General features: G+C 42.9%; 2 long non-coding RNA genes across 2 annotated transcripts in view; one reads left to right on the top strand and one right to left on the bottom strand.

Annotated features, from left to right (window-relative positions):
* LOC143184155 (uncharacterized) overlaps positions 1 to 20510 on the top strand; it is a 35564-nt gene extending 15054 nt beyond the window's left edge. Inside the window, exons 2-3 of the long non-coding RNA XR_013002727.1 lie at positions 8122 to 8201; positions 20413 to 20510. This is a non-coding gene — a long non-coding RNA (uncharacterized LOC143184155). The remainder of the gene's footprint in view (positions 1 to 8121; positions 8202 to 20412) is intronic.
* LOC143183977 (uncharacterized) lies at positions 13551 to 15134 on the bottom strand. Its single transcript, XR_013002699.1, has 2 exons — positions 14655 to 15134; positions 13551 to 13618 (listed from the first exon to the last, which is right to left on the bottom strand). It is a non-coding gene; the product is annotated as an uncharacterized LOC143183977 (long non-coding RNA).
* Positions 20511 to 25701: the final 5191 nt, after the last annotated feature.

The following is a 25701-nucleotide window of genomic DNA, read 5'->3' as shown; positions in this document are numbered from 1 at the left end:
ATATTTATGCCCAGCGATCCATCCCCGATCCGGCCTCCTCGGCGGCTTATCACGAGCCCACGAAACTCCTCGAGATCCTTCGAAAGGACGGCGGGCGCAGGGGTTGGGAGGGGGGCTACGGCGAGTAAATCCAACGGAGGCGCATAAAGACGCGACGAAATACGAGCGAGGAGGCACGGTGCCGATACCTCGTCGAAGACGGGGAAAGGGGGCAGCGGAGGAAGAAGGCGAAGAAGAAGGAAGAGATACCGAGGGGAAAAAAGAAAAGAAAGGAACGCGTAGGAAGAGGAGGAGGAAGAAGTGGAAAGAGGAAGAGGAAGAGAGCGAGGGGGAGAATGTACTGCAAGGGCGCGGCGAGGGTCCGAGATGGAAAAGAGGGAAGAAAAGAGGTGTGGCACGAGAACCTCTCTCCAGCATTGTCTGGCCGTGGTGCTCGCGCACGCCGGGACTGGTCCACGCACCATCCGAATCTATCTACATACGCCGCGGCATACCGTACGCGCTCACGCATAGGAAAAGAAGTCTCCTCGGGGCAGCGTGGTGCTGGTACGCGCTCGCGCGCTACCTCCCCCCTGTCTCTGTGCGTGAGTTACTGTACGAGCGACGCCGATGCACGCGTGTGGGTGCGTGCGTGTAAACGAGGGGGGACGCGTGTGAGTAGCGCGGTTAACTCGACGACCGCAACACAGCCGCACGACAGACCCGACCGGTATTCAAAGTCGGAACGACCTGGTGGGGAAGAACGGTGAGGAAACTGAGGGGACAAGAGGGTGGAGAGGCCCGATGGAGAGGGAGTAGGCACGAGCCTAACTGCAACCAGCATCCCACGCGCTTGGACCAACATTTAGTACGCTCTCGCTCTCTCTATCTCTCTTTCTCTCTTTCTCTCTCCATCTTGCCTAGTCGCTTCTCGTCTCCTTCCCCCTGACTTCTCTTTCTCTCTCAGCCGTCCCGTCGATCCGTGTTCATTGTACGCGCGTACATGACGGGACATACGTACACGGTCCACCATTAGACGCGAGTACGCTGCCCAAGATCGTCTCTCCTCTCCGTCGGATGCGTCTTATCCCTCTGCGTCTACCCCTCCCCCGATCGCGCGGGAAGAGAATGATTTCTCTCGGTCGTAAAGAGAGACAGCGTTTCCCTGCCCGCGGGACGGCGTGTACGGTAAGAAAGTCGAAAATTTGTGTCGAGATTACGTGTTTCGGACCGTTAAGCGACCCCTTGCACGTGGACAAGCAGCACGCGCTCGAAGCGGGCCCTAGGGAATTAGACATCGACTTTGTTAACTAGCGACGATCGATTCCTTCAATTACTTCATTGATAATTCCTTCTCTTCAGGCTAATTCGCTGGCTTTCCCGAGGCGAATCCTTGGACACACTCGTCGTTTCCTGTTTACCATTGCGTGCGTATTGGTTTTCACTATGAGTGCCGCGGAGCACAGATTTTCATTGATATGAGATGAGTGGGAGACTGTACACGTTGGTCAAAATCTTTATGATTAGATACCGAATTCTAGATAATTTTGAACTGATATAATAACTAGGCTCGAAGAGAGGAGTACTGTGTTTTTTAATACGTTCTAGGCTGAAAATCGAGATTTCTAACATTTGGGTATTTTCCATTGGCATCGGTGTAACATTCCATAGCGTAGCGACGATAATTTACAATCCACGAAAGTCCTAGCCTAGTAATAGGTAACACTTCGCGACCAGGATGTAATACTCCAATTCGATCCCTCGAAGGTTACAGATATCTTCATAGAAGATTCGTACAATAGAAACAGTAATCAAAATTTGTAAAATAGTGATACTAAATAGTGATATATGTCAAGTATGGACAAAACACTCCGTTTTTCCGTTAAAGCGCATTAACATTCACCACCTTTCAGTCACTTTGACAATTTTGGTTAAGCAGATCTATTTGAAGTCGATGAAAACAAAAAGCTTCCCACATACTCGAGATGCCATTTACACTAGGATAACTTCAAACTTCTCGAGACCTTCCAACTCCTTCAGTTCACCAAAAATTACCTAATACAAAATTCTAAGATAGTCTCCAAAAAGTCAGCACTTTCTCATTTTAAAGCTCCTACAGGTGTCAATACCAATTAAAGGATTCACCTCTGTCTTCGTTCCCCATTCGCAACTCCCATGGCGTTTGAATCGTCGTTCCGTTTCGATGATCGCCCGGTCGAATTAGTCCTCGTTCCGAGCGTTCCTCCTAATTGTCCGCGAGCCAGAGGCGAACGAGTCGAAAGTTCGAAACGGCGCTCGTCCGCGCGCCGCGCCACTCGCCATTCGTAATGTTGGCCGGTCGTACGAGGATGTCCGCTATATAACGTCGAGAAAATTAATGGTCGTCGTTATTCGACTCGTTCTCGAGCCCCGGCAAAGACGCGGGGATCAATGGCGGAGCAGCGGAGCTGTAACGTATAGGCTTAGAGAGAAACTAAGCGTGCCGAATTTTATTCCTCCTGAATGATGAATTACGCGCGCCGTCGCTCGACTCGCGTCGACGTATCGGTGACAAGATGTTAGAAATGCCACGGTTACCACTGTGCATGTCCAATCGAGGACTGCGCGGTCGAAATGGCACGATAGAAAAGACGCTCCCTGTTCGCGGGTACATGCTCGGGGAGCTGAAATCGATCGATCATTCGACGGAGAACGATGTTAAAGTATTGTGTTGGAGACTGGATTGTTTTACTTGTATGGCGAACCTTGGTCTATTTCAGCTGACTAGTCGTGGTTTGGGAGATTGGATGTACGAAATGGGTGGCTAGGATAGGAATAGGTATAAATGCGGAAATTTCATTTTTGGAGTATAGAGATCGGTTTTTGTAATTGGAGTAGTGAGATCGATTTTTGTAATTGGAGTATAGACATTGATTTTTATAATTGGAATACAGAGAGGCTTGGATAAGGATACGTTCTTCTGCTCGAAGAAATTATTTTAGTGATTGCAAAAATTCAAATGAGTAAGAAAACTTCGAAGTGGATGCTTGAGATTTTAAATATTTGAAGATTTGAAAATTAAAAAATTTGCTTCATTTATGAATTCAACATATGTAATTACTTCAACTTTAATTTACTGTTTAATTTTACTCCAGTATAACTATTCACACAAGCGGAGTGACACTCAACGCCAGCTTAAATAATAGAAACTCAGTAGAGGTTGAGTAAACCGGTCAAGTTGGCTGCCCTTCTTATTAACACTCATCAAATTTTATTCCCTACTTAAATCGTTGAGAGGAAGAGAAGTTCTCTAATCCGATAAATCAATTAGTGCAAGATGCAGACTTATATGAGGCTTTAATTGCCTCTCTTTACGTGTTAAATAAATCTCCATAACCAATCACATATACATTACGTTTGAAAATAAAAGAATGCCTTTTGCTACTTCCTACAAGCAAGTACAAAAGAAATAGATTCGACCAGATGGAGTGCAAAAACAATTAAGTACTTAACATTTGAAGGCACAGTTTCTCCAAGTCGATAAACTTTTAAGTGATCTTTTTGAGCAAGCGCAAAGGTACGATCGCGGTAGCTAACAATAAGAATCCTTGAATGGCGTCACGAGGCGGTGATCGAGACGACGAATTCCATGGTCGATCGTACATACTCGGCGAGTGAACGTTTTAATTCGCTCCCGGTTCATTGAGGCGCTTCAACCGCGTTGACCGACCACAGCGGAATCCAACTGAACCACCTCTTGCGGGATACCGCCACGAGTTAATGTAGTGCGTATTACACCATTACATGTTCCGTTTAATCATGCTTCGCTAATGGCCCTCGGACTTCCTTTATCGGCGATGTAGCCTCCCCGTCTGGAATAGCAAGTACAAACTCGTCGACTTTTTAACGCTGCGCCGATCGATTTCCCGTCGACTTCTCTCGTTTTCCGCACCTCCTCGCGAGGATCGCGTCCAGATGTAACACGTACAAACTACTTACACGCTCGTTTTTACTTCACCAGATGGACCTTGCGTTGTGATAGCTATATAGGAAAGTTCTGGTGAAGAAGTTAACTATCCTAAGAGAGGTACATGGGTTTACTGCAGCCCCGAGGCGTGTAAAGAGCGTGTTGTTCTATAATTATACATATATTTCATGTGGAGTTGAATTCTAACTTTGCTGAGGAAAAGAACTAGAAACTGAAATTTCATAATTTAATGAGAAAAGGCGGTATAAACAAATTAGGTGGGTGTTAATTCTTAGGTGATGTGGTAAGCTCTTTAAGACTAAAGTAATTTACATGCTTCTCGAATATCTTGTGCAGATTTCATGGTATGTACGTAGCTTCAAACAGTTCAATTAATAGTATTTAGTTGATCTAAGCTCATGATTCACCGACGGAGCTTAGAGCGAAGAGATTGATTCTGAAATCAACTCGTGTCTATGATGACTAGACTGCAAATTTTTATGCAATTTTACAGTTAAAGAAATGGTACCTAAATAAAAAAATTGTTTCACTTTTCAGATAGTGTAATCAGCACTCTATTTTCATATCTTCTATACTTCTGAATATGCATTCTATAACATTTCCCATATAGCACAGAGACGTCTTAAAAACGTCTTAAAGCTATCCAGTAGAATCCTAAAGATGTCCAAAAGACGTATCTGAGATATCCGATGTTACAAATCAATATGTCTTTAGGGCGTCTTAAAAAACAATCATAAGATGCCTTAAAGACGTAAAAATTACGTCTGTAAGACGTTCAGGCAAAAAACAGCGTAAGTCTTCAAAACGTCTCATGAACATAAATTTCGCAAGTCTTTAAGACGCACGCTATTGGATGTTTCTAAGTCATTCAAATTATGTCGTAAGACGTTCCGGCATAAAATGGACATAAAATAGACGTCTTCAAAACGCCATGTGCTATCTGGGTTTATATATTTTAAATTTCCATAAATGCATAAAAGTCCGTAGCCTAATGATGACTTACTGTGATAACACGCCCTTTTTTTACATAGAAAGAATTTTTGAGCGATTTCCAATAAGTGAGTTACTTCAACGATGTAGATAAATTTTTGTATTTGTGTGGCCAGGGTTGAATAAATTACCAAGAAACTTACTCAAGGAATAAGCCATAACTCTATTGAAACTAGAAATATTTTTCGAATATTCTTCGGTCCCTTCACCTTAAAACATTTCCCATAGTGTGCCTACAGTGACCTCACAAGGCTATTTCCATTGTAATATCAACACCACACCAGCTGAGGGTTAAGCATCCATTCTCGAGACATTTTCCCTTGTAACATCCTGGTCGTCGGTCCTCGAAGTTTACCGAGGGAGTTGTAAATCAGGCGAACGCGCAGGGTGGCCGTGGTACCAAAAATCGAGCCTGCCTAATTTTCCGGCCGGGAATCCACGCAGCCCGTGAGCATGTATTGGTGCGAGCAACAGACAGAAACGAGGTGTATCCGGCTCGATAAAAACCCGAGCGAACGTTCCCTCGTGCCCTAATACGATTTCGTTCTGGCCATTATATCCTCCTCCACCTCGACCCTCTGCCGTTCCTCTCAGTTCCTTATCGCGTCAGGCCACAACGACTCCTCTTTTTTCGAGGTCAAGACGACAGCTTGACATCCTCGACGTTGTCGTCGACGTCGTCGACGTCGTGGCAGCCCCCTTGTTTTCGTCGTCGTCGCGCCGATCGAAATGGTAATCCTTCTCGAGTTTCGAGCATATGGGAAAACGATCTCCTAAGAAGAAGACGATCGGCTGTGATTTACGTTCGGGATCTTATTTCACGAAACTGCGCCCTCACGAGACTTCGTGTGGGAAAGTGAGACGTAGGTTTTGAGAGCTAGTAGGTGGTTGCAGTTTTGATAAGGGTGGATCTTGGAGATTACGAATTTGGCGCGTGCAAAATTTGCTGATGTGGATTTGATTCAGACAAAGTTGATTTTCAAATTGGTTTAAGAAATTGGTATTTAATCTTCTTTTCAAATTTTCAACTTTTAATTCTATTTGAATTTTCAAGCATTTGAATATTCAAATATTCCGAGATTTGAAATTTAAAATATATAGAAATACATATAGGTATAAATTTTCAAATATTCAAGTATACAAAAATAAAATTTTCATATATTTAAATTTTAAATTGAATACCCTACTTTAGTAAAAAACTTAACTGGGTAATAACTGAATTATGTACAGTCAACTAATTAAACTCTTGCCACACAGCTGTAAATGCAGTCCAGAGAAAGCATTTATAATTGAGTTTATATATCTTTCTCCTTTACGCAATTGCATATATTGCTGATGCATATGTAACTGCGTAACTATCACGTGACTAGACTATAAAACCAACGAAAAATTATCTCACGCTTTAACATAAATGTATTCTGCGTTTAACAAGCTCCATTCCATCAGAAACGCCCATAGTCAATCACAGACTTCTAATTACTAGACTTGCAGATTTTTATGCAGTTAGAATGTGCACAGAGATTAGAATTCAAGATAAGTTTTCTCAAAAATTACCGTAAACTCCTCCCATAACCTTAAGGGGGTATTCTGGTCTAGATCTCAAGTTTTCAAGTGCTCTTTGCATTATTCTTTTTTGTACGGTAACACATTTTTATAGCAGATTTTTTCGTATATTTTTCGCCTGTATTTAAAGAGTATACACAATTATAGTAATGTAAAAATATTGAAAATTGTAAGAGATACAGCTGGTTTAATACAACCTCTTCTCTTAAAAGTGCCTTTATGGTTGCCATGATTATGGCCGTTCTACTTAGTCAACTTGAACGAATCGAAAATGATCTTGTTCAATATAAACGTGGCTATAATCAAAACTAGAATTGTGCAAAAATATTGAAATCAAAAAATGTGGCAGCACATTAAAGTCAGATTATCGATTTGTGTACCTTTCTTTATCTTTGACATATTAAAAATAATACTACAAAACATCGGACTTCCAAAGTTCTAGTTCGAACGATAGAGACAGATGTGCTGAGGATTCTCTCCAAATTTATTGCCAATCGAACAATTAGAACTTAAGATATCATGGCAACCATTTGGGAAAATGTAGTTTCGAGAAAATCACAAAAATATTTCAAGTGTACCTAATACCATGCAATGCTGCGACGCAAGTTCCAGACAAACGCTTCTAACTTCATTAATTTAACAAATCCAGCAATATCCATTGGCAGAAATATCGAGGGCATATACTTTCAGAAAATGAGATTAAGAAAAAATCGATTTTTTAAAGTTTTTAATCAGAATACTCCCTCAAGCTCTCCGCACATCGGCAAACCACCGTGTCTACTTTACCTTAAAAAGGTGTGGACAACATTAACCGCATCATCGAGCCGCTCGACAAGCATGCTCGCCAGAGTATCATCGACCGTCTCAATTTACAATCATCCTCCATCTACCCACGACACAGTACCCAAAGAATCCCAGTAGATGAAAAACGATCTCGTGCGTCCAGGCGTCCGAGCACAGTAGCTACGTCACTGGCACGATCCACTGTGCACGGCAGCGCAAGGAACATCGTCGGTAGTAGCTTAGCGGTCTGAATTGAGCAATTTTCTCCAGGCGATATCCGTCACAATATGCTTGATACGTGAATAGGATCCCGGTCCCGTGGCGCTCACAAATCAATCTCGACGCGAGAATGTTGCACCGCTTTGTTGTCAATCGCGAAACGGTCCGAACGCGTCGGTGTCGTTGATTGTGCGTGCCCTGGGCCAGTGTACGTACACTGGCCAGGCTCGTTTCGCGCCCGTGTCCGCCGGCACACGCACGTGCGCCCGAACAATGAACGATCGGCTTTCTAAGGTCGCCTGGTGCACTGTTAACTGGCCGGTTCTCTTTCCGCGCCGGGGATCTGCATAAAACATAATAGAGGAGTAACGTGGCCGCGTTAGAATCGAATTATTATCAGAGTCCAGGCTCGTTCCGTCGAGACAGACAGATCCTGAGCGCAGGAACGACGCTCGAAAGCTCTCCCTTATGGCGATCATTAGGCAGACACGAACACCGGTGCGCACAGTACACGCTGGCCAACTACCGAACGACGGTTTTATTCGATTCTTTTCTCGTGGGTCGTTACGGTACTATTTACTGCGGCATTAGTCGAACGATTCATAAAAGCCATTTTACAGACTCGCAAGTATTTCTGCGTGAGACGTGACACCGAAAGAGATCGAGGGAACGAGAACTTTCCATGTGCTGTGTATCAATGGTGAGTTGGCAGTTGGGATGGTACCTCAGCTTTGTCGTCGCTACTGATAGGGAGATGTGACTGATTTGGCCAAATAAACGAAGTTCATGTGGCCAGATGCTATGATGGTGTCCGAACAGGCTGACTTGTTTCGCTACAATCAATTAGATCCGCTTTCCTTTTGGCTGCCAAGTTACCAGTCGTAGTGATGGTAATTGAAACTCTACGAATCGTTTCGAATCTGTGTATAAGGTGTAACAAATATAGCTTTCGATATTTTAAAGAGTGGTAGGAGATTCAGGCAGAAGCATAGAATATTCTATAACATAATGTTCCATCTGCCTCCACTTTGCATTAATAATGCTTTAAAGTTAACGTACCTATATGCCAAACGAAGGATCAGAGAATTTTGTAATTTTACAGATGTATTGAAGGACATAACTAAAACAAGTCTTGGTACACTCTCTTGTATCTCTTACAGTTTAACTTTTATAAAACTTAAAACTATAAGATGTTCGAAGGAAATGGATTTTTAAAGCTTTGTAAAAGTTAAACAGTAAAAGATTCAATAAAATGTATTAATGTTTTTTGCTTTATTTCTATTCTCCAATGCAGCCATAAAATTGCAGAATCCTTTGATTGTTAGTTTAACATACGGATATATTAATTAATAAGACAATATTATCGCAAAATGGAGGCAGATCGAACATTATATGCTCCAATTTAGATCTTCTACTACCTCTTAAAATATTGCAAGTTATATTTGTTACATCCTGTATATGATGAAAAATTCGAGTCACTTCAGATATGTTTCAAACGTTAGAATTCAGAATTCCTGAAAATCTTAATAAGTCTTGAATTTCGAATTTTCGATAGACCTTGAATCTTGAAACTCTTAAAAATTTTAAATCTTGGCACTCTTAATAGTTTTAAAAGTTTTTCAGTTTCCATTCAAAATACTAAATATACATATATACTTTATGTTAAAAAAATAAAACTCACGAAGTCTCAGATCAACTTTTCTACAAGTAGCATATTAATATATTTTTCTACTTGAAAACTAGAAGTGAATGAGGGTTAGAGAAAGTTAAAAAAATTCAACTTGTCTTTCAAGAGTTTTATTCTCCGAATCATATTCGAAATGATTCGAATCTCCATAGTCTTGAAAAACTTCAAATCGCTTCGAAAAGAGACTCAAACTCCCATCACAATTCCCATGGGCAGGGTTCAAGAGAGAGAGAGAGATGAAACTAAGTAAAAGAAACATCGAGGCGATTAGAATTACAGGCTTAATCCCAGAGCGATCTGCAAGCCTGTCGCCGAATACGGTAGGAGGTGAATAAGACGGGTACAAGCATTCGTCACTCAGCAAGCGCCCCGCGGTACAGCTCGTAGGCCCGACCCTCTCGGTCCCTCCCAACCGATCGCTCTCCCTCCCGGCTCCGGATCGAGCACGGAAGCCCAAATAAGGGGAAATGTACGGCGAATTAACGTTCCCCTCCTCTGTTCCGTTTCGCTAGAGGCGCCGGCATCGGCCCTGGTTACGAGGCGCCTCGACAACCCTCAGAAATTGATCCATCGATAAGGGAAAATTAGGGGCGGTCATTAAACACCTCGTTGATGTTCTATTGTGACAGAGGATGGTAGAGAAAGTCTGGACTCTTCGAGTTCTTTGTCTCGGGGTTTCTGAGGATTCTGTTGCAGATGCTGTTGGGAGCAAACGAGGTTGGGAGAAGGATACTGCGAGATGAGGTGAATGTCAAGTTTGAGTAGAGTGTGAATGGTAATGGTAATAGATAAGTTTACGAGGGAGTGTTATTGAGGTTGAGCTGTACTCGTATAGAATACTTTTTATTTTTTGCGTGTCTCTTAGGGAATATTGTTTTTATATGGGAACATTTGCTGAAGTGTTATTTATAAAATATTTCTTTTTGGTCGAGATGCATACTTAGAGTTTTAGGACTCCAGTAGTAGGTATTAAATCTGCTGACCTAGTTATCAAATTTTATACATATGTGAAACTTATTACTAATAACTAGTAATTGATAATCCAGAATGTCTCTCATAGCCAGAAAAAATTCGCCTCTAAGTAAGAGGATTTAACGTTGAAGCTACCAAAAAAAATGGAATACTTATTATATTTTATAGATGAAGACATATAGAATATTAATATTCTTTTTAAATTGTAATTAAATAGTACTTCGTTACAAATTCACGAATACTTATTATTTTCAAGGAATGATTTACTGTGAAGATAGAGACATCACAAAATATAACAAATTTCTTCATCTAATTTTTCTGTCTACTATTTTTCAAAATTCTGTACCAAAGTTCTGTATCAAAATTTTGCGCTTCACCATACATGGACATGCTGGTTAGTCATTTGCACCAGCAGCTTAGTGTTCCCAATCTTAAAAAAACCAAAAGACCATTTTTATCCCTGAAACCAAATCGAATCGAAGTATTTGTTAAACGGTAATTAAGAGTGTTTGCAAATATCTGAAGAAGTCGGGGTGACGTAGCGCGAATGATGGAAGAGGAGCCGGGTGGCGCGAGAATGGAAGGAAGAAAAAAGTGGCGCCCACGCCAGGAGCGATCGGTCGAAGATCTCAGCGATCTCTCGAAACTGTCTGGCCTGTTGAAGTTGCTGTTCGATGGGAGGAGCTCCTCGCTCGCGGATTTTAATGGCGGATTTTTGCGACTCGCCAATCGTACTCGACACGAAACGCACACCATCCTCTCCGTTCCCGCTTCGTGATTCAACGATTCGACGATTTCACCGCGAGAGAGGAGAGATATACATCGTGGCGAGTTACGTGATTTGATTTGAGGAGAGCTCCTCGAAGCGAGCGAGCGCGCGTGTCCCACGCGCTCTGCCTTGTCGCGTGCCTCGCCACGTTCACGCTGGTTCTCAACCTCTGTCTCGCTCCATTCGCTCTGATTGTCAGCATCGATAGTCAGTTCGAGCTGATCGACTCTTCCCGCCAATTTTCTGCGCCTCCAAACTTACTTAAAACCACAAGTCACGGTGTGATAATTGAACTGCTCAGATACCAAACTCATTAACCCATTAAAACGAACAATAGAAGAAGCTAACGATGCAATAATTAACATATGCACGTCGGGGCAATTTTCACGTATGTCGCTACTTGTGACGGGCAAATTTTTGGAATTTTATGAAAAAGATATAAGATAGTATATTGAAATAAATCCTGAGGTAGGATTAGGCATCTGCCGCTGCATGGTACAGTGCCGAGAAAAAATGCGATGCATTTGTCAGCGCGCACATGTGCTCGCCCCGTCATATAAATGGGGAAAAAAGCGCGCATACATTCGTGCACAGGCGTTTATGTGTTAATGTATTTTAAAATTCAGCTTGAGATAAATAGACAAAATGGAGAATTCAATAAGTTCGACTACAAATTTAAATTAAATTCTTGAATTCAAGAGATACTTATTTTCTTCTGAATTTTAAATCATGAAACAATTCTATCAACAAATCACATTCGATGCATCTTATCTCTAATAATTGGTGAGAAAATAGCACTCGACGATTTGTCAGGGAAAAATCAGATCTCCTATATTGTCAGTCGCAACTCGTCCTGCGGATCGCGATACCGTAGACACTCGGATGCCTACCGTCTGGCCGAGCAAGGAGAAAGGTATACGCGGATAAATTGCCTATGCCGTTTACAGCCGAGTCAGGCTCGAGAGCAGCCTAATTACCGCGTTTACGCACTGCATAACGTGTGCCGAGTATCGCTCGATCGCTTGGACAGATTGGTCTGATGTTTTCATTTTCATGAATCAACGTTGCAAAAACAACACACAGCTCTGCCATTCCCTCGAATTAATATCCATCGTATCGAACTCCTATACAACGATGCAACTATCTCTCAACTCGTAACGGTTATCTATTTATAACAACTAAATCGTGACGAATAGGTTTGTTGACACTGTTGGACTTAGAAGGATTATATACGTACTTACAGCTGTAGAGTGTGCTTGTTGAAATTTCATCAGGTGCACTGTTTAAATAAAGATCTATTATGGTCAGATTAATTTTAATCGCATATAATAATTTAAATCTTATTTTTATACAAAAATATACCTTAACTCTTGTACGACTAATGCAGGGGCACTTTAACTCTAAATATAGTACAGTTACAAGAATATAATACAATTATTTGTAAGAATCATATACAAAATACAGTTATCTCATGTATCAGGGGCATAGAAAACGAAAGAGGAATAAAGTGTACCTATGATATTCAAAATACGTTTTTACATAAAATTCCTCTCCAAAACTAGTTAACAATAGAAACTCTACTGTAGGTTAAAATGATCCTGTATTCATCTTTCGCGGCCAATGAATACTATTCACTTCTGAGAGTGCTTAACTATACCTTAACTACAATTGTTAAAGATCAACGAATTTTACTATGTAAATAGAATTTTTATTGAAGCAGCGCTGAACATTAAAATTAAGTTTTGAGTCAAATTAACACGAACAATGCACAAGGGTTAAATAAAGTAGCTATTTAGTTGAGAGAGGATGACCAGAGTCTTCAGATTACTAAATACCTAAACAATTCTGGTTCAGTATGAACTTCCATTGATGTATACATTTTAGACGAAGCCACATTCCTTATCAAGGAACCACCTAACAATAAATAGAATACCAGCAGAAAGCTGATCATCCAACAGAATTCTTAAAGATCGTCGATCTGCAGAAATCGCCAGTGCATAATTAGAGGCGATCTATCGCGAGTAGTGGACAGTCTACTATCGTAAATTATGTCGAACGTCCGAGCTGGTACGTTAACTGTCTGCGTAATGTTTCGGCTTACTTATCAGGAAACGATTAACGACGCCGTAGACGTGATATAAATATTCGCTGTTACGAAAGCGCTCGCGCGCGTGAAAACGCACCGAAAGGAAAATCTGCTGTCGCCGCTCGGCCAAGAACGATTTCCGTTGTCCGCTGGCTGGTTTCGTTGTCCTAGATGCCACATGCCCAATGGGAACGATGTTTCACCGTGAACGTATTAACGGTACGACGACTTTCTTCCTCGGTGCCCAGCGAGAGCTTCGAGATTAGGATTTTTCCGTTTGCAAGCACGTAAATTTCATGCGTCGAGAGCAATGGGGGAACCCCACTAGCATTTCACAGGACTTCGAGCGTGGATAGCGCGGGGAGAATGCATTCAAACTTTCAAACTGATTTCGAAACGATTCCTCGTAAACGTCACCCTGTTCACTATACTACCGTTCGACACTCCCAGTTTCTAATCTCGTCTAATCTTCTGAGTCCACCTGCATACACGCACGCCCGCATCGCTCATCCTGCCGCTTGATTTAAGAGGAAACGCTGAATCGATCGTGCTCAGGCGAATCGATTCGACGCGGTTACCATTAACTGTTTCTTGGCGCGATCCCTGTGAAAACGTGGTACGGCCGTGTGTTACGTATGACTTTCAACTTCAATTGAGAATTTCTGCGTGTTTAGGGACTAATGGATTTGTGGGTCGGTGATAAATAATCGATGTTGACTATTTTGTACGTGGGGTGTTCGATGACAAGTGTCAGAAAGGAGTGATTTTAGACGCTAAAATAAGATGAAAGTGAAGATGAACGAAACTGCGTTTCAGATTTTGTTTTCGAGTTATTGTTGAAGCGACACATTTATGTATAATCGTGACATTTATTGTTGACAAATTAAGATATTGAAACAATTATCTAGGTGTCGCATTAGCGTACAGAATGTGTGGCTGCCCCCTTTTCCCATTTTGGCAGTTGAACAGAGCGGACGTAGTTTTGTGAAAGTGTATAGATCAATTAGAGAATATATCATTATTGTGTTTTTCTGAGTATTTCAAAAACAAGTTTCCTACTTCCATCTGAATATTTCCAATAGTTACTAATTCATGAAGAAATGCCTAAAATACAAAGGAAATATAGTTGCGGACAAAAGGAAGCTTAAAAAGCATGTAAGATGAAGAAAAACACTAAATATTTTTGTAAAACAAAATTATGGAGTATTTATGTTATATTGAATGTAGAGATACCCCAGAATGGACAAATTTTATCAATCAAAAATAAAATATCTGTTATAGAAGTTACCAATGCTCACACATAAATTGATTAATCTTAAACTTTCTTTTGCACACGCCTGTATGTCTGATTTGAGACTTATTCTACTGCCTTCACTGCGTCTGACATTAATACACCCCAGCAGTAGAATACGTCCCGAAGCAGACACATTCTACGCGAATTTTAAATATCTTTACAACAATTAATAACTCTAATAAGTAAAAGCAGAACTCCAAATGCAATTTCATTATTCTTCGTTTTTGTCCTACTTTCAGCCCTCTATATGTATAAAGCATGTTATTAGGTATTTGGTAAATTTTGCCATCACTGTTACATACTTATGTGTTCAATATTTACTTTGAACCTTTGTCTTCCACCTACCTGACCTCGCGCAATCGATCGAATTGGCGATGCATTTGTGGTAGCAGCGTAGGACATTTTTTAATTCATTCTGCCATCGTTGAGAAAGGTGGTGTCTGTCTAAATAACCGATAGGAAATTGCGGGTCGTAAAACACCCGTATCGGCCGCGAAATCCCCGCAAGAGCCAGCGCCATAATTTCTGCGACGGAACCTGAATTAATCGGGCAGATCGTTTTAAATCAATCGTCGATGAACGTGCCTTATAATTTGTGGCCACATGTGCACAGGCATAGGCGCAGGCAAATAGGATGCAGCTGCATAACATAAACGACGATAAAACGCAGACTCCGGTTTTCGGTGAACTCTTGCCTTGATGCAAGAAGAATCACTGTTTCGGATAAAAAATCTCAGGTAATGAGATTTTTCACTTGACACAATTTAAAACGATGCACAATGATGAATACATTACTCCATGCACAATTAACAAGCTGATGTGGAAAGAAATATTATGGACATGGACACTGTTTGACTCATCCCTTCAATTCTAAATAATTATTGAACCATCCATCGATTAATTTATGTCCCTTTCATTTGTCTGAGTCAGTTCTAATACACCCAATAGAAATTCATGCAACGACTGACTAAACGCAGTTATATTGTCAGCCATGGCTTTGCGTAAACTCTGTAACCGTGGGTGACAGCGGGTCGTGGCTAAATAACAGGACGATCGAAATGGCGGGAAAACCAGCAGTTACCCTTATTGTCGTCCCACCGCGAAATTATACCCCCACGTGCGCGATTCGTCTCGCTGGCGGCCGTTTTGCCGTTAATTATTATTCGTTGCGATACATCCGGCTATTAATCGAGGCGCAACAACAAAATCATAGATTGCCGCTTGTGACTCGACCGAGTTATGTAGTCCAAATTTGCGTGACATCCTGCTGCTAGTCCTTTCCAAATCTTTCCACATCTGAAATGAGGAATTAATAGTTAGAGACACCCGTTTGAGGTTGTCTTGTATCTGTGATTATAAGGTGAAGTTACATAAGTCAAATTCTTAAATAATTGAATTTATCGCGTAAGTGAAGTCTACAAGATAGACTTCTGTTTTTTTATTGAAGTGTCTAAATTAAATTGGTTCTTATACAAAGAGAGAATCACTCAGAGTTCAAATATCGATTCTTAAAACCTGAAATGCAGAGAGCTGAAACAACTACAGTGCTGCACTTTAAAGTGCAAACACATTACTGTCACATCACGTGAACTCACGTTACATATAGCAAATTTATTTCATGTTATAGCACAAGGGGAAAGACTGGGCTCACACTATGGATTTGCTGTAGTACGTAACGTGGTAACAGTGTGTTCGCACCCTTACTTATCCCCTGCCTTTGAAAGAGCACATTCAAGTTTTATTGGATGAGTAAAGTACCAACTCATTCTAAACTGTGAACTTATATCGACACAATAAAGTAGCTCCACGGAGATGTGATTGTCCTAATGAAATTATATTAAAACAACACTGTATATAAGAACCTATAACAGGATTTTTGTAAATTTGCAAGAAAATTTTTCAGAAAATATGCAAATTAAAGATTTGTTATGTTGGAAATTTCAAAATTTGTACATTTTTTGAATTTGAAAATTTGAATTTCATCGTGTTGTGGAAATAATAGCGGGATCTCTGGGTGAATAAAAAATCTTGGAACTGAAAGTCGGAACGCGTAAAGTTTCCCGTGATAGGCTATCCTTGCGCGCGAGCGCATGTTACGTACGTACTCTATTCCGCATTATCCGAAGCCATTGTTCTGGCCAGTAATCGGGCATCGTGGGATCAACGAATCATCCGTTCGCCGATGATTTCTATCCACGGAAGTACACGGCCGACGGTTGTACGTATATTTTTGCCGACGAGCCCTCTTCGAAGCGTTCGCCAGACGATTATGCGGTGATCGCAAGATAGAGGAAAATCGGTACTTGGGAAATCAAGCTAGAGTCAGGGAAGTGATGAGGCTTTGGATTCTTTAAAGCAGACCTGCGTGGCTCATCATTTTTTGGAGTACTTTTGAAAAGTGAAGTCAAAAGCACATTAGAATGAAATAGTGAAGTGTGAAGTGACAGAGAATGTGACAAAGTTGGCACTTCTACTATCTATCATTTTAATGTGTATACCAATTTTATGTGTTTCTGAGCAGCATCCACTGTCCTACATTCTGTGCTGCCGTTTGGTTTCCCTGTGCAGTTAGCCTAATGACAAGAACGTTGAAGACCTACATAAGCTATGACTACAAGAACAGAAGTTCTATGGCCAAAGACAGTTCATAAAATCTGAAGTCAGCAGCATTTACTACTGTAGATTTCAATGAAGGGTGTGAGAGAAGACAAAACAATCGATGTCTTGCAGTAGCTAATGCAAATGTCCAAGACGTTCTCATTTCACATCCTCTACTGTACTGTATCGATACAATCTGGAGGTCCAAATTCAAATTAACATTTGCAGAGTGTTATCTAGGTAAGGTGAATGTGGCAATACTCAAACGATTATGATTTTAAATGTTCCAAAAAGTAGACAACCGAGAAAAAGTATATTCTTAGTAACCAAACACACTTACTATTTCATGATATTTTGTTTTTTATTGGCAGTACTGGTTTTATGCTGGAATTTTAACTTACAATCAAATTAAATTAGCGTTAGTATCCAGATACTGGGACACGATCGACTATTGGGACATTTACCTTACTAACTTTCACAATAGACAGATTGATTCGTATTCCTCCCATATTAGGTCAACATTCATGAAGCGATTTTACCGTGGTTTTGATTCGTAGCGACATCTCTACAGTCAAAATTGTACAGATTAAAGACCAATGCACATGAACAATATTTTCGCGCACGATCTCATTGCGATCATATGTCTATCGTCGTTATTTGTCATTGTGAAAACAAAGAGAAACATATGATCACAATGAAATCATTTGTCAAAATATTGCTGGTGTGCATTGGCTCCAAATCTCTCACATTTTACATTGCGACATCAGTTGCTTGTGTTCTGCATTATCAGACGGAATTGTAGAAGTAGAACAAAACAATGTTTAAAAATAATGAGAAGAATCGTCTTCGCATAATGATGACTTGGATAAAAATTCTTTTCCTCCAAATCGTGTATCAGTATAAGATGACATTTTATGAGATGAGTGAATCTTTTAAATTAAAATTTTCAGATTTGATTTGCAGACAAAAACTGAATGTTAATGGTATAAAATTATTTTATCGCATGAACGAAGTCTGTTGGAAAATCGTTACCATAGAAATCCATCGCACGCGTGTGCCACTAGCGTGACGTTTTCTCTGCAGACTCGATCCGCGACGGACCAAAGCCGCGGTAAATGTTGGCCTATTCCCCATCATAACACCGTTGCCCAGACCCAGTCCAGATCGCCGAGACAAGACCTCGGTACGGCCCATATTCAAAACTCCCAGCCGGAGCGTGTAGGTGCCTCGCGTCCCGGCGCGTTCTCTGTCCGACGTTGCCGCGCTCGAGTCGCGCTTAACCGAAAAACCAGGTGTCTTCCGTGGCCTGTAACTCGTTCTCCACCCACCGTCGGACAGGGCGAGGTAAGCAACGGTCCTGGAACCTGTTTCGAACCGTTTGAGAGTCTCTGTCCTGCCTTGTCCCGTCGTCCATCCACCTTCGTCCCCCCTCGTCCCCCGCAGCTCCCATTCCCTCAGCCACCGCCGCCACCGCCCCTTTTCAGTTGACTTTTCTTTCACTCCCTCGCGTCCCCTTTCTCCCGTCGTCTCTCTCGGTCCACGTTCCCCGAGCGGCGTAATATCACGCGCGTCATCGTCACGAAGACGCGTACGCGTGCACGGAATCGCGTCGCTCGGCGAGGAGTCGAAGCGGGACGGGAGGACGCGTCGTCGAGGGAGTGAAACGGTAGTGGAGAAAAAAGGAGGGAACAATCGGCGTGGAAAAGGAGAGAAGAGAGTAGTTACATAGGTGTAGGTGAGAGGGACGAGGAAGAGGGGCGAGGTGAGACAGAGACTCGAGGAAAGCAGACGGGGGAGGGGGGAGAAGACGCTGGCAATCAGGGCGAATGGGGTACGGCACACGCCACACGCCATCATAATGGAATAATGAGGCAAAGACGATAGTAATCGCGGGGCAGAGGCTCCTTTTCCGCGCGACGCGTCCGTGTCTTGGCGCGTTGATGCGCGCGCGACCGCGCACGAGCTCTCTGGAACGTCGTGGACGAATTGAGCGAATCAGAGCCACATCCGATGAGGTCATTTCGACTCGGCTGCAGGACCGCGTTCTTCGCTCTCTCGTCCTCTCTTTCGATCCGTTAGATCGGACTCTCTCCTCGTCTCCTCCCCCACCCTCCCCCTCTTTTTCCTTTCGTTCGTCCTGGGTTTTTTTCCCCTCCCCCGTTCGACTCGCGTTTTACTCCCGCTAAGAGATATCCCTCGATGTTCCCGAGTCGCTTTATTTCGGTTCGGTATGCTCGACGATAAGATCGACCTCGGGGAAAATTGAAATTGGACACGAGTGGCGCGACACGGCGACAACCGTGGACAGGGAAGGGAGATTCGGATCGCGCTCCGCGGTCCGATGAAGAGATTTCTAACGACGGCGATAACGACGGGCCGAAACGATAACGAGCGTGTCACGATCGCTGCGTGGCTACGGAGGATGCCCCGTGAGCGAAGGGAGGTGGAACGCTCGGAGGAAGACGACGCGAGAAGTGGTAACGTCAGGAGAAGTAAAGAAGCCGTGGCACGTGACCCCCGAGACCGGCAGAGTCAACTCGCTCAAGTAGCCGGGCCCTGCCCTTTGACCCAACCGACAATTTCGAATTATGTCTCTCCGAGAGAACGGATATACTCCTGTGTACTCAGCGACCACTCTGCTCTCGTGCTCTGCCACTCGCTGCGCCCCGCTCCGTGAGAATTCAATTCTGGAAAGCGTTATTGAAATTGGAATGAGCTTTGCTTATGGTGGGGATACGACTGGTTGAATGAAGAGCTGAGTTAATGGTGAACGGTGATTTTCGATGGGTCGTTTTCTTTAGATTGGTTCAGGATTATTGTTCTACTGGGAAATATTAAGATAGTCAGATTAAGATAGTCTAACGATGAGTATGATTTACGTATCAGAGTTCAATTTTAATATGTTGTCCAAATAGATAAAGTGATTCAAACGATTGAATAGGTATATTTATGTCTTATTTAGAGTCTTCAAAACTTGGCTGTTTCTCAAAATAGCGTTAGTGTTCTAAAGTTCGTAAGCATCCAAATTTAATAAAACTAAAATATTTGGTCACGTAGCACGTGCGTGGTGAGACCCCTGAATTTTGAAATGTAAAAGCTTGAGAGTTTCAAGATCCTACTATACTTTCATATAACTATCAAATATTGCAGATACTCCTAAGTTACTCAGTAAATCAAGGTTTCATTGTACTACAGTGTTGTCTTGATATAAGCTCGATGGTACATTTACGTTTACTTAAAAATAACGTTTTCACTTCACTTGGCCCTCATCTTTAACAAATGAAATCTAAGTTACTAGTACCTAAAACGATCTAAAAATCAGCTTTCTCATATTCTCTAAGCTCCCAACCCCAACCGATTCCAAGTTATGAGCATAATACTGTACTCCAAAACACGTCTTATCCTCTACCATAAACGTGGTAACTCAAAAAACACTGTGTACTGTCTTTACACAGTATGAAGCTCGAAAGTGTTAAAAATAAAATTCCTAAATCAAATCACACAGAGAAATCCGAGATCGCTTCTACCCAAAGTGGAAACGTGGCTCGTGGCTCGTGCCAGTCGACGGAGAATCCCTGGAGTCCGCGATATGCGCAGTTGTTCTTCCCTGAGGAAGACAAATGATCCACTCGGACGCGAGACAGTTAGCGTATCCGCGGGGAGGCTTCAGCAGCGTCCACGGCGAACCAGAGGAAGCAGAGGAAGAAGCGGAGGAGGAGGAGGATTAAGCAGGAGGAAGAGAAAAAGAAGAGGAGAACGAAGGAGTAGAAGATGGAGAAGAGACGCGCCTCTTCGTCTTGCACTTGGGGATCGGAACCGAGAGCGCGCGCCTTCGGGCAGGCCGACTCGCTCGCTTGATCCCGTGCCATTACGATATTAATGTAATGCCGCTAAAAAGGTGTGTTTGCTCGGTTAGAAGGAGGGAGAGGCGAGTCGAGCCGAGCCGAGGATCGAGCCCGCGTAGGATAGTCTGGCCAGATATGGCGTGTGCCTGTGCCGTGGCCACCACCACGGTTATCGTTGTCGGCACCATCGCCGTCATCGTCATCGTCCTCTTCGTCGTCCCCCAGCTTCCCTCTGGCGATTTAAGGAGAACGATTAGACCGACCGTGCAAATAACAGGGGAACAAAAAACCGTCGCGAATGGAATCGTTTTCTCGGAATTAATATCGGCTTTGGCCTCTTTCAGTAGGTGTGAATTCGGGATTCATGTACACAGAAACTTCTTAATTGGTTCTGGAGTAAAGAAGCTGGAAAGGGCGCGAGACGAGATAGAATTCGTGTATGTGGTACAGTAGATATTATTATCATTGTTAATGTTCATTTGAAGTGTTCATTAGAAGACATGAAGAAAGGGAGGTTTTGTCTGGTACGCAAAGAGCAATTCTGCTATTTCAAATATTCAAACTTCAGAATTTTCAAATATTTAAGAAAGTACAGAAAATTTCTAATTTTCATAAATAATATTCAAATTGTTGTTTGTTCTAATTTATAAAGGCCGATATTTAGAGCTCACAATCAGTCTAGACAAATAGAACTATTTAGTCTAAGAATAAGAACACATAAAGTTCGCATAGCAAGCTCGATTTTTACCATTCTCTAAATACATATAAGGCACTGAGAGCAACAAAGGACTAATCTCATTACTCCCAAAAATCGGATATATAAGCGACCTAAAATATAGGCTTTCTTTACAATAAATTTATGTTACTAACTCCGTTTCGTTAAAAACGTCGCTTAGTCCACTTTTGCACCCAATGCCTCATATGTGTCATAAATCGCAAGAACATACGTAACTGCGAATTAACGTAAGTCGAATGATTACTGTATCGACTCGTTTCCATCCTATCTATCCTTCCCTGGCAGCAATCCTGGCTCTCGAGTGCCGCCGCCAACCTTTTGTTCACTTTGAAAATTGTGCGAACGCCCGGGGGTACATCGGTTAATGGAGAACAGAGAGGGAAAGGTTCTCGAGTAATCGAAAACCAAGAAATTATAGTGTCGGGTATCTCGCGTTGCCCGCCACTCGTGGAAATCATTATCGTTGAATTTATAATTCTTTAAACGGTCGATCAGGTGAGACGCGGTTACACCACCCTCCCCACACCAGCATCTGTTCCCAGTTTTCGTCATCGACGCGAACGCGATCGTTTCTCGATTCCTGCCTCGTTTTCGCCTCGCCCCGCTCTCCCGCCCCCTTCCTCTTCCGAGCAGCCTTTCTTTCTTTCGATTTTTTTCGCAGTCACGGTCGCGCATTCGCGACCTCGTATCTTTATTCGGTTATAACGCGTATCCCTGCTCGCTCGAGCGGCGATCACCGATATCGCGGCGTAGCCAAAGCCTCTGAGGGGGAAGTTGCAACCCTTTTTAGCTAGAGGGTATGCACGTCGAAATAGTTGTTTTGACGTAATTGCAAAAACTGGATTGACCTGTTTCGATACCTCTATGCTCGCTGGAAGACATCTCCTGCCGCTATGCTGATCTTATCTTTGGCGCATCGCATGCAATTCTGCTCCGCGTAATGATAAAATTGTCGCGAGGCTGCGAGGGCAGAGGAAAAAGAAGGGGCATCGAGAGGTGTCGATGGTGTTCCAGTCGGACGAATGCCTTTGGTTTTTACTGTTGCTCCTATATTGCGTGGATAATAACGGCCGAGAATCGAGGAAATTTGCGAAAGAATCAAATGGGCCCAATTAACGAATGGTCTGTCTTGTTCATGGGAAACTCGAAGGACATTCATCCTTATCCATTCGATCTTAATTTACATGGTCGGAAAGTCATAGCAGGTGATGTTTAACTCGGTTACGCCTTGGAGCAGTCAAGGTACACACAGCCATTTCAGTCATAGTGTTCTCTTGCTACATATTTTCTTTTGCGTCATTTAACTATGCGATTCTACAAATTTACTATCATGAAACTATTACATCACCTTTTGTTTTAACTTTAATATATTCTCCAAAACATTCTTGAGTGGTTGTACACACCAAAGTTTCAAATTTCAGAATTCTAATTTCTGATATTAGAAACTCAAAGAGGCATCGAGAGGTGTCGACATATCTATTACACTATGTGGACAATATACGTACTAATATTTTACTAGTGTGCTGGAGAAGCTCAAATTGGAGTAAAAAATGTCCTTTGACATAGTGTCAAAGGACAGTACGAATGAATTGAAGAACAGAATAGTACAAAAAAGTCTTACTACATTTTCTTGTATTTCTTAGTAAATGGATCTCAGATTTTTTAAGGTTTATAAAAGTTAAACTGTGAGATGTACCCAAATATATCCAGACTTTTTTGCTGTATATCTCCTCTCAATGTATCTGCAGAATTATAGAATTTTCTGGTGCTTAGTTTACGATCTACGTATGTTAACTTTAAAACATTATTATTGCAAAATGAAAGGAAATCGTACACTATGTTATAGGACATTTTATGTTCCAACTTCAGCTCCCATCCACCCTTTAAAACATGACCAGGTATATTGTTTACTCTTTTTATAATCTCCTTTCTGGCATCGAGTTATGAGATCATAATAACTAAATCAATACAAACAATACATCTTCCCTTAGTTTCTTTTTACTATCAAGCACATAAACGCTAGCTGGTGTAACAATCACGCAAATAGAGTATGATGCAAAGCACACAATACGTAGTGCAAGACACAGCAGCCTAAGGGGCTCCACTCCTCAGTAAAGACCATGTTGCTGACACGAAAGTACTTCTTTCAAGATCCAAACGAGAAAAAGATCTGAAACATCAGCCAGCCAGTCTATTAGCGAGCAAGAATGCGCGCGTGCTTCCAGGTTCGAAGTCTGTCGCGTTTCGTGCGAGCTTCGGTTTTTGCACGTTCATCCTTTTTTGCGGTTTCTCCTACCTTCGTGGGCCCAAGCACGATCGCGCTGCCTTTCAAACCGTAATACGCGTGACGCGCTTCTGGCACGCGTTGAAACCTCCACTTAACTAACCACTCGTGCCCCTGATATTACGTGCAGGGGAACTGGATATTTATCCGGCCCGTAAATATTGGCCTATCTTCATGAATGATGACGCTGTTCTCAGAACGTTATCAGGATGTAAATACGTAAACACTTGGTTGACAATGATTAGCGAAGTGTAGTGTAAGTGACACCAATTTTTAGGCACCCAAAACTTTTTGGTACGTTACCAATGGTTTAACATAGATTCAGTGTTATTATGAACTCAAGTTATGTTTAATTTGATAGTAAGAAATTAGATACAAAATATTAAGTTCAAAATCTAGTTTATAATAGAACCTCGATTAACACTGAGAATAAGTACCACACTAAATTAATTAAAAAAAAAATTGCTTTTATATACATCTTCTACTGTTAATCGTAGACATGGAAAAACTGTCATCCACATATGAGTAAATTTCAAATGTACAAGGTTTGTACCCTGTTGGCCCTCGTCTTTCAAATTGAAAAAGAGTCAATACACCCTAGTTCCAGACTCCAGATCTTAAATTATTTTTAAAGTGAGGTACAAAACAATCTACACCAGAAACTCAGCAACTAATTGAGATAATGAAGAATCCTCCTCATCTTGGCTCACGCTGTCCACTCAGCAGTAGCCCCAGGATCCCCAGAACCCAACAGATCGCAGGACCAAGGTGCTACAAGAGGCCAAGACCGTCGCGAAATCTGATCGACAGGAGGGCATCGTGTTTACGGTAAAAGTCATCCAACCCAGGAGAGTATCGACCTCAACCTTCCTCCACGTTCGGGGGCGGAGGGGAGGGTCCCTCTCTCCCTGAGCGCTCCAGTTTCAAGGTCGCGTCGCGTGCCAGTCCGACCGAAAAGTTTCCCCCATGTTCCCGGACTTCCGGCGGCTGAAATCGGCCGCGTCCCCATTGGGACAGTGTAGCCTAGGCGTTTTCAGGCTCGTCGGCTGGCCGATCGACTGAGCAGGCAAGAAAAGGAGATAACTTGAAGCGGAGTTACCGGGACGAGCGTGACGCCGAACAGAAACGCATAAAGAGAAGAAATGAACGAAGCAGCGAAGCTCGGTGAAGAAGCAAGAGAGAAGTGGAAGAATGAGCGAGGGAAAGAAAGAAGGGAGGAAAGAGAGAAAGAGATACGATACGCTCTCTCTGGCGTGGGGGTGCGCCCACGCCGGTGACGTCACCCGGCGAACGTTGGCAGTGTTACCGGCGATCAACGCGTTGGTGTTCAAGTCTCTGGCGGCGGGAGGAAGAGGGCCAGCGAGCAGAGAGAAAAAGATAGGCGTCATACTCGGCGCGTGGTGGAAGGGAACGTTCGGACAAGAGGCGGAGGAGGATGCGGAGGAAGAGGAAGCGAGAGAGAAGGAGATACGCGGTGACGCGAGAGGGAGAGGTGTACGCAAGGAGTCTAGCGAGGATCGCGAGTGGAAGACTCGGGAAGAGAGAGCGAGCGAGCGCATGGCGTGCCGTCGAGGAAGAAGAGGGGCGACGGTGCACGACGGGGGAAAGGAATGAATGGAAATCGCGGAGAGACACACGCGGGACAGACGGATGATTCGACGAAGACGGAGGCAGAGGTGCGATCCCGCGGAGAAGGACACCGCCGGAGCCGTCGCGAGAGGAGAGGATCATCTCGGGCCCCAGGGAGGGGACCGCGAGCTAGTAACGCGACAGTATCGGGAGTGTGCACGGGGTGATGTCGACGACACGTGACGCCAGCGAATCTCGTCTCGCCGCTCGCGAGGATCGTCGCTACCGCCGCCGCCACCCGCAGCAACACCAGCAGCCGCGGCTTCAGCCTCCGCGCGCGCGAGCGCTCTCTCCAGGCGA

The sequence above is a fragment of the Calliopsis andreniformis genome, chromosome 9 (genome assembly GCF_051401765.1).
Source record: "Calliopsis andreniformis isolate RMS-2024a chromosome 9, iyCalAndr_principal, whole genome shotgun sequence".
NCBI classification, from domain to species: Eukaryota; Metazoa; Arthropoda; class Insecta; order Hymenoptera; family Andrenidae; genus Calliopsis; species Calliopsis andreniformis.
This window is presented reverse-complemented; position numbering and strand designations above follow the sequence as displayed.